This window comes from Alexandromys fortis, unplaced genomic scaffold (assembly GCF_014885135.2).
Source record: "Alexandromys fortis isolate MF-2015 unplaced genomic scaffold, M_Fortis_MF-2015_v1.1 scaffold_361, whole genome shotgun sequence".
Classification (NCBI taxonomy): Eukaryota; Metazoa; Chordata; class Mammalia; order Rodentia; family Cricetidae; genus Alexandromys; species Alexandromys fortis.
The window spans coordinates 286,875-297,271 of record NW_026068246.1 but is presented as its reverse complement, the minus strand read 5'-3'; the positions used below and the strand labels follow the sequence as shown (position 1 = coordinate 297,271).

The 10,397-nt window shown below is 30.2% G+C and overlaps 1 protein-coding gene across 1 annotated transcript in view; it reads left to right on the top strand.

Moving 5' to 3' along the window:
* The first annotated feature begins 4,797 nt into the window (after positions 1–4,797).
* The window catches only part of Cdh19 (cadherin 19), a 105,480-nt gene continuing 99,880 nt past the window's right edge, over positions 4,798–10,397 (top strand). The window contains exon 1 of the mRNA XM_050131292.1: positions 4,798–4,929. The gene's annotated coding sequence lies outside the window, so the exon portion shown is untranslated. The remainder of the gene's footprint in view (positions 4,930–10,397) is intronic.

The following is a 10,397-nucleotide window of genomic DNA, read 5'->3' as shown; positions in this document are numbered from 1 at the left end:
GTCTGTGTGTGTGTCTGTGTCAGTATAAGCCAAAATAAACATTAGGTGCTGTCCTAAGGGATACTATACATGTGGCTTTTGTTTATCTGTGTGTTTGTTTGCTATGCTTTTGAGATAAGGGCTTTTATTTTCCCTTAAATTAGCCACTTGGGCTACTGGTCTAGCAAACCTTAGAAGTTTACATGTTCTAACTCCTCGAAATTAAGATTATAAATCATGACACCATGCCTACTTTTTTCTCTCATTTTTTAATGGTTTCTAGGGATATGTACTAGGGTCCTCACGTGTAAAAATATAGCACTTTTTGGACAGAGCATATCTTAGGCTGTAATGGTGGACAATAATAAAAACGTATAGTTGGAAAGGAGTTAAAAGGTTTCTGGTGGAAGAGATTGCTTATATGTATACGAAGTAAACTAAAATTATATATATCACCATATGCAAAATTCAAAATGGATCAAAGACATCAATGTAGTACCTACATTTTGAGAGTTATAAAAATTCAGAATGGAAATCTCTATAGTTATAGTCATGGGCAAGGGCTTTTTGAACATTACTCCAGTAGTGTACTGAATAATCTGATGAAATGACAAAAATATTCATATTAAATTTAAAAGCATATTAATACATAAATGAACCTGTAGACAGCATTATCAGTCAGCCTAATTGGTGAAAATATATTTCCAAGCAAAAAGGTTGGAAATATTTTCAAAATTATTTTATATTCTAAATATTAATCCCTCACACAAAGGATTAATATTTAGAATATAAAATATTTTTAAAAAACGCACAGTAATGTAAGCAAATCTTTTAAACAAAAAGCCCACCATCATGTACTAGGGAGTTCTCTAAGGAAGAACTAAAATGGGCCAATAAATATGTGATAAAATGTCAGCATCTTTAGCATTGAGAACTACAGATTAAAACTGTTTTGAGGGCAATGGGTTTTTGATCCTACTGTACCTATTGGTTTCGTGGGAGCCTAGGCAGTTTCGTGGATGCTCACCTTACTAGACCTGGATGGAGGTGGGTGGTCCTTGGACTTCCCACAGGGCAGGGAACCCTGACTGCTCTTTGGGCTGACGAGGGAGGGGGACTTGATTTGGGGAGGGGGAGGGAAAGGGGAGGCGGCGGTGGGGAAGAGACAGAAATCTTTAATAAATAAATAAATAAAAATTAAAAGAAAAAAAAAACTGTTTTGAGTTTCCATGTCACCCCATAAGAATGGATTTCAAGACACAAATGATAACAGTGCTTGTAAAAATGTGTGAACAGAACGAGCCTTTAGTCACCACTAGTGAGGAAATAAACATTAGAGCCAGTAATGATATCAGTGAGTTTTCTCAGAAAACTAAAGATATAATTATCATAAGGCCTAGCTATTAGAATGCTGACTGTTACTCAGTAACTTTGAAATCTTGGTGTAATTTTCCTTAAAATTCTGTTTCTTGTTCTAATACAAAACCAATCAATCGAACCAACTTTGAAGCCCATCAATAGATGAATATACAAGCATTAATTTATAAATACACATGTTGTATACAAAATACAATTTTATTCATTCTAAACAATAAAATCTTTGGCAAAAAAATGTCTACATTTATCAAATTAAATAAGACTCAGAAAATCAAAATGCACAAGTTTCTCATTTATCAGAACTTGAAGTTAAATATGTGTGCAGGATGTATGTGATGTGTGTGTGTGTGTGTGTGTGTGTGTGTATGACTGTGTAGTTCATGACCTCGAAAGAACCTCATAAATGGGGGAATGAGATTTAACTAAAGAATGATTGAGGTGATTGAGAACAAAAGTCATGGAATACATGTCATGTGTCAGTAAAAGGGAAATACTGAAGAAAGGATAGGAGAAAATGGGCTAGTAAGAGTTAACATGAATGGTGGAAGTTCAGTGTTGAAATGATAAAAAAGAACAGTTATAATGATACATGTATGAAAATACCATATTGAATCCATTAATATTATGATAACTTACTTTTTTAGAAAGACAGTTAACAATCTTAATTACTTTATGCCATTAGTGAATTTCCACTTAAATGTTATTTTGAACATTTTGAAGGTGATAAATATGTTCCTAGATACTTGAATAATGTTTGGTTATGTTCTTTATATAGTACAACATCGAAAGTTTGTCTTTGCTTTCTGTGAGACAATTTCAATACAGTTAAATATAAATATAATTTTGAGGTTTATATGCCACATTTGACATTTAATAAAATATTACAGAAAATGCTCCCTTAGAATTAGAAAAATATTAGCACCTAATAAATTCCTAATAATGAGAATCTGGCTATTGGGTAATTTCTAAGTGCTGTTTGGAATATGTTTAGAAATGACCAGATCAAACAGCAAAGACATGAAGAGGAAAAGGTGTAGACAGGTCTGAAAAAGACATAAATAAAGATTAAATAGCAATAATCACTAAAATTAAATTGAAAACATCATCCCTATGTAAACACCTACACTGTGTCTATTGCAAGCAATGGACTTTGATGTATGTTGCATGTTCATGAATTAGCAGATGGCTAACAAGAAAAACATAAGCACTTGAACAAATTTCCAAGCTAAGAGTAATCACAAAAAAGCAATCAACAGAGTTATCAGAAAAGAGAAAACATGGGCAGAGACTTGGAAAATATGACTGATGAGCCAAGATCCATGACATTAGTATAGAATGTTCAACAGTTCCTTGAACAAAAGTTGAAATGTTTTAAGCTTGTAATACACACTGGCTAATTTGGAGTGTATTTGGAATTTTATTTATTTTTTCTTGATGGATATCATCTACATCCTCTGTGACATCGCTCCTAAAGCGGCAGGTGAATTCAATCAAAACAATACACTTGTGGCAAAATCGAATGTTGTTTGAAATGAATATCAAAATCAGTGGTTTTGTTTGTCTGTCTTTAAGGCAATGATTTTGATTTACCATCATTCAGCTTCAAGAGACATAATACAAGTTATATCCATAATGTTTGTTGGCTTTGCTTTCACATGTATGAAAGATGTGAAGTGTGGAATTTATATTTATGTGCAGATCACATTTTATATTTAGGAGAAAAGTAAAGCATGAATGAGTTCAGGGATTAAAACCGTGATGTTTGGTGATACCAACACTAGAACCCAGATGACATTGTTAGGTAGACTGGATAAAATGTGAAGTAATGTGTGAATGGTACTCAGATAAAAAGTGGCATTTTTTTTCTCCTAAACTCTCTTAGTCAGTCCTAACTGTGTTCAATGACTATAATTATTTAGGGTTTGGTTAGCATGTTCAGAAAGCCAGAAATATTGCTTGTGGGCATTATAACTACTAATTCTGAGTAAAAAGATTATTTAGGGACATTGGTGAATAGATTCATGACTGTGTTGTCTGGGATAACCAGCTTAAAATCTATCGACATTCTAAATCCTAAGCATTTAAAACTGACCGAAAGCACATTTGTGGCTGCAGGCTGACCAGAACTGAGGAAGAAACCTGTTAATTCCAGCAACTGTCTCTTTCATCACAGCACTATTCATAGGAAACACTGCCAAGGGCACCCAGCACCCAAAAAGAACAGTTTCTGCACAGAGAAGATCCATCACCACCATTAGATGTTGGCATGTTGGATTCTAGTGTGGCAGGGCAAAACTGAAATGGCCACAGATACTCTGAAAATCCCTAGGCAGAAAAATATGAGAACATTTTATTTTTAGCCTGATACCCAAGTAAAGATTTGAAAAATTGTGATCAGTAAAAGTAAGGACTCCTGAGTTGATGGGTGTTCGTTATTATATGTATTAAAAACCAAGTGTTTTCATGTGCATTTACATCAATGCATATAAACATTTCAGACTGCTGTAGCTTTGAAAATTTATTCAGTCAACCATCAGGAATTAATAAATAATCATTCAGTTGTGATGTATATTTTTCAATAATGTCTGCAATATATCAAATGTACTTGTCATAAAAATATAAGATAATCAGTAAGTACATGAGTACTACTATTCATATAAATGTGCAGAACTTAGTTTTGCTTAATGTTAATAAGGCACATAACATTTTTGTCTAATCAAAACTAATGAATTTTGTTTTTTCACATTTACAATATGAAAGTATAAATTGATAAGCATATACTTTCTTACATTAATAAACTACTAGCTATCTTCTACTACATTTGCTGCTGTATTTTCATGGTTATGATAAAAATGAACCTGCATGCAAGACATATTTTCACGTCTTAAATATTGGTCCTGAAATTGAAGATTGTTTAATAAATAAGCCAAGGGAAATAAAATTATTAAAATTTAAAGGATGTCTTCTCCTTATGCAATATATATGTTTCTTAAGTAAAAAATGGTTTAATTAAAAATAATCTAGAACCCTAGACATAGAGTTCAGGACTCTTTTAGTAATTTTTTTCACAGCATTAAAATGATCATTTGTTTGCTGGGGTGATCTTCAAGCAGAGGGCATGTCTTCTCCATTTGTAGAATTCTGTTACATAAGTTCCCTCATGTCATCTTAAGCAAGTTTTCTTTTGCTTGTTTTTAGCAAAGATTCAAAACAGGAAAGATATAAAGAGATGGGGGCGGGGGGAAAATGCTGCCTCAGACTACTTGTTTTGTTGTTTCCATTTTAGCCTCAGACTAAGAAATGACATCAGAATGCCCTTATGGCATTTTGCACAAAAGACTCAGTGTTCATTCCTCTACTTGGAGAAGCAGAAATAGCATTGAATTTGCAGTAGCATACTGAGATTGTTGTGCTACTAAAAGAGCAGCAACCCTAGCTCAGAGCACATTGAACAATGAAGATTTTTCTGTGAAGCCTGAAAATCTAAGAAGATCTTTCCGTTCTTTCTTCTGTAACTGCTACCAAGTTGTAATACCCACTTCTTCAGGTGCCATGGCGTTTGCATCTGAGCAGGTGAGACTTTGAACATCTGTTATAGAATGAAATGTATAAGATATATATATTCAATAAACTAATTTAGGAAGTAGTTGAAAAATGATGGCTAGTCGGCATTTACTAAAGAAATTCAATCTAGAAATAATTGAAGTGAATAAATTTTTGGATATTTCCTAAAACTATTCCATATAATCAAGCTTCTATTATCTTAATACAAATTCAGAAAAAAATTCTTAAATATTAAAAAATTAGAAAGCTAGGTTTCTTCTATAAATAGGTAAGTCTGGACTTTATTTTAAATTGTCATGCATCTGCATTTTAACATTATGAAATATGGATAATGAAGTTGTGTTCCTATAAGTCATGAAAAATAAACTTCATTTCAAAATAAATATTTAATATAACAATTTATTCTTGTTTAATACTTTCAGATTAAAATTTTCACATATTTCTATAGCATTGTTTATTAGAAGATTAAGAATTATCAAAATCAAAGACTAATTATATAATTTGTTATTCTATATTTTTCAATTTTTTAAAAAAATTATCAAAAGAAATTAAGCAGTAAATATTATTATGTTTATATTAACATAAAGATATTGAGTAAAGCAAGAAGATACATTTTTGAATTCACATATTTTCAAAGGCGTTTATATATCTCAAATTAAATGTTAGACAAAAGATAATGAATCAAGCAGAAAATTAAAAAGTCAAAAGTAATAGTGAAGGTTATTCAACATCTTCTGAATAAATTTTAATTCATCAATTTTAATTATGATTGAATTATTATTTAAAAGAATCCAAAAATAAATTTCAAAAGTTATAAAATCTAGAATATTACATGTAAATGAAATGCTTGGTACCAAAAACATTTTCTGTATATAAATTTACATGTTAACTTTATAAACAAATTATAGTTAAGATAAGAAACATTGATGTAAGTTTCATAACATATTTTTTGAATGTATTTATAAATAATAAAAGCTTATGTAGCTTATATAATAGATGTATTATTATTAATAATATAAGCTTCATTATGAGATTCAACTTTGAAGAAAAATATTGTGTTTCATTTTGAAATTTGACACACATAATATGAGTATATATAAGGCTTGAATTTAATAACCAGTGAAATAAGTTTTTAAATAGAAAAATAATTCTAAATTACATATGTAGGATCATTTAAAATTAAGTATTTTATTTGTATTTCAATAATTACACAATTACTTGTTCTTTAAATGCATTTACTTCTTTATCAAGACTTCTTTTACACTTCATGTAGTATATCTTTCATTGTATGAATAAGATCTACATTTTTAGTTTAGTATTTGGGTAAGCTTTGTTCTTTATTACCTCTGTATATTTTTCTACCTTCAAGCACACACTTTCATGCACACACATACACCCTCCTATAAACATTCCTTTTTTTAATTCAATTTCTACAATCATTAAAGTAGTCCTGTTACAGTGTTGGTGTTGTTAGTTTGTGTTTTTCATATGTTGAAATCTTTAGAATGCTTATCCAAAGAAATTTTACAAATTGATTTGACAATGACTTAAGATGATGTACCTTTTTAAGGTTTCCAATATCAGAAGACATTTGAAGTCAATATATAATTGTAACTTGATTTAAATATTACATTGTGTGTATATTACCTTGTTTATATGTACAATTTTATGTTTCACATAAGAGAAAATAATTTTAACTTACATAAAATGTAAAGCATGCATAAAAGTCTCCATGTATTTTTCAGAAATTATTTTTTTAATTATATTCTATAAATAAATGTTAACTGAAACTGGTTTTGCCTTTTATCATTTTAGAATGCATCTATTAAAGATCTTACACATTGCAAATTGTGGTTAGTAATGAACACTTCACTGAGTCTGAAGAAAATAATAACAGTTTGTTTAATGCCTAAAAAGAGTATGTTTGTTGTCTTTTCATCCACCTTCCTTTGAATTTATTGCTGCCAGCCTGTTAATATTGAGAAGCAAACATGCAAATAAATACAAGAAAGAAAATACAACTTTTAAATGTTCTGGTGATATTCTTTTAAGATTATGATCTTCCAGCTTGTTTACTCACTTTTGTATAACAGATTAAGGCTGGAATAAAGCTGCAAGGAGCCTCCTAATATCTTTAAAGGAATCATTTTATGACCCCAACAACAGCTCATAGAAATGAGAGATGATATTTCCAAACTGGCTGGGAAGATGTTTGACCTAGGAAATCAAAACAAAACCAGACACAAGAGGAGATATATTAACTGCAGTAAACACTCAAGAGAACAAATGTGGATCAATAATAATAAATTTAAAAATCATTAACCAATTCATTCTTTTTTTCAAATACACATATTCTGTTGAATATGTTGGCATGGTCCTTTAAGAAGGTGTTTGTCTCATCTTGGACAGTGTTTACAATTGTAAAGCACTCAAATTTTTACTGAACTTTCCAAACTAATTATTGAGGTAAATCTAAAAGCAGTGATAAATGACTTAATAGTGAATAAAAAATATGATGCTGATGTTTAAATGCTCTACTTTGATATGGAAAATGAAATTTAAAGTGTTATTGAGTACAGTAAATTATTGATGAAAGATCAATACTTTATCTGTGCTTTAATTGTACCTTGTATTATGAATGAGTTGTGTACTTTACAATATGGTATATTAAACTGAGAATACTTTTAACTCATTATGCCTTAAAATGAGATAGTTAATTTTTTTCTATGAATTAAATAAAAATCATAGTTTTTTGGGAATGAACAAACTATACATAAGTTACAGGAATATAAATATTTATGCTGTTGTCATATTGTAGTTAAACAGTCTCAACATAATTCTATTATCTACTTTATTATTAAAATGTGTACTTAAAAGTATGTAAACTCCCTTACTAAAATGTTAGCACTCTCAAAATGTACAAATAAATAATGAAATGTGACTAAACCATTCAAACATTAACAGGGAAACAATATAGTCTTTGCTCTGTAAAACTGAAGTAGAGCATTGTTGATTATCCCTAAGAAAACACTCACTGACAGTAATGAAATAATTTTTTAACTGATAAAGATAATGCTGCCCTTTTTGCACAGTGTTTGAAAAAATGTAGCCAGGCTACAATAATCTTTTAGTTCCATACAAATAATCCTTTCTAAATAACGCTCCCCATGGAAAATGTTAGACATGAGAATTACTTTATATATTTTCACTCTTAAGTGCTTATAGATTACATCAACTATAGAGGCATATCAGGTTTATTAGCTAATAATAAAGAAACATTCATATATATAAACATATGTCTAAATATATGTTTAAGAATGATTATTTTAAGTTATATTCATAATACTTTTATAAGTTCAATTTTATGGTTATTGTTATTACTGAAATACTATTTCACAGAATGCATACTTTAGCGTTAATTATGGTAAATACTGCTTAAGTTATATGAATAAATATTAACCAAGGTTGTTATTATTACTAAGAACATGAGTGTTTCTGTTTATGTATCTGTCTAGGACACTTTTTCAAGATAGACTCAAATACAAATAATATTTATCCTTTTATTATATAGTTTGTGAGATGTCATGAAACTATTATCCATTTATTGGTTGCAAAAGTAGTCTGTATCATTGTTATATTTTTTACATATACTTCTAATAGAAAATGATAATATACATCTGTCTAATCACACTCTTATTCTTTTATTTCTAACTTTTTTCCATAAATGTTTAATGCTGCTATTACACCCATATATTCTCTTTTTCTGAACTTCTCATATGAGAGAAAATATCTCCCAACCATTCTTTTGTCTTGGGTTTATCTCACTTTATATGATGACCTCCATTTTCACCCACTTTTCTGAGAATGACATTATTATAGTCATCGATTCAAAAATAAGAGGATATAAGATAAAAAATAAATGATGAAATGTACAATTTATGTCATTGAATATTGAATACAAACCTGAAGTTATATTCTAATGCTAGTGTTTGCATGGATATACAAATCTTAGCAAACCAGTAATAGTTATCTAAAAGTTTAAACTTTTATAAAATATTGTTAATGTATTGTACTCAAAATATGAATGGAAAAGAATGATATAAAGCACAAAGAATGGGAAATATCTCATAGTTTTCCTTAAGTCTTTTCTGTCGCTTATGGGGTTTGGAAATGAACACAAAGTAGGAAAAAGCATAACATAGTCAATGTACTCATAAGCAAAATAAGACTTACTTAAGATATCATATTTCCTGAGATCAAATTATAATCCTCATAATAGTAATATACTAGCAAACATACTAGCAAACAATGGACCAAAAGGCATGATGAAAATAAAAATCATCATAAATAGTTTATTATTGTTTAGTTACCTCCTCTTATTAGAGATGACCATTTTACTTGACTTAAATGCCAATCACTAGTTAATGACTAATTCAAATTATCTGAATTCAGCATGCCACTTTTGCACACTTACAGAATAACAACAATGGTAACCTATGTCATGGTATCAGTGATGAATGGACTGCTTTCATTAATTTTTTAAATTTAAACTATAGTTTTAATTGACCTTACTTCCCAACAACCCCAACTATATATTCTTCAATTCTTAAAAAATACACTATGTCTGATGGTGGTGATGCATGACTTTATTCCTAGCATTCAGGAATCTGAGGCAGGTGTATCTCTGTGAGTTTGGGGCCAGCCTAGGTTACAAAAGCTATTTCCCCAAAGCTACGGAGAAATGTTGATTCAACAAAATAAATGCCCCAAAACAAAATATTATAAAATAAAAATAAAAAAGCAAAATATAAAGAAGATAAAATAATTTAAAAGTACAAAAAATTATGGAATTAATATTGCATTGGACAACCAATCTTGGAATGCAGTTGATTCCCAGCAAAATCTTATTTGAGATAATTGGTTTTCACTTAGCCATTAGTTATCGATTATGAATAGCTTCTTGGTTATAGTTGAGATTTTTTGGTAATGGTATGTACTCCTCGTATGTACGTATGTTGTTGCTGTATGCTGCCATAGTTTCTGTGAGGTCATGTCATCCATTATTTCCTGTTTATTCCTTTGACAGATTAAGTTTTTTTTGACAGATACTAAGTTTTCCTTTAGGCCCAGGACATATCTAGCTTAAGGTGGTTGACCACTTGATTAATGTTAATTATGGCGTCCATCTCATGAAGTCAGCCTTATATACAATAAAAAAGAAAGCTCACATGCAAAATGTATGGGGGAAAGCACATGAGGCTACAAAACGACCCAAAGAGCTATTGGCAACTGAAGATAGCAGGGAGCTGGGGAATTTGCCTTCCCTAGGAAAGAGCACATCAATTGGCCATCCAGGGCCAAATGGTCAGCCTTGAATGTACACATACAAGTAACATTATACACCCTGAGCATTTTATATTAACCTCTCTCTCTCTCTCTCTCTCTCTCTCTCTCTCTCTCTCTCTCTCTCTCTCTCT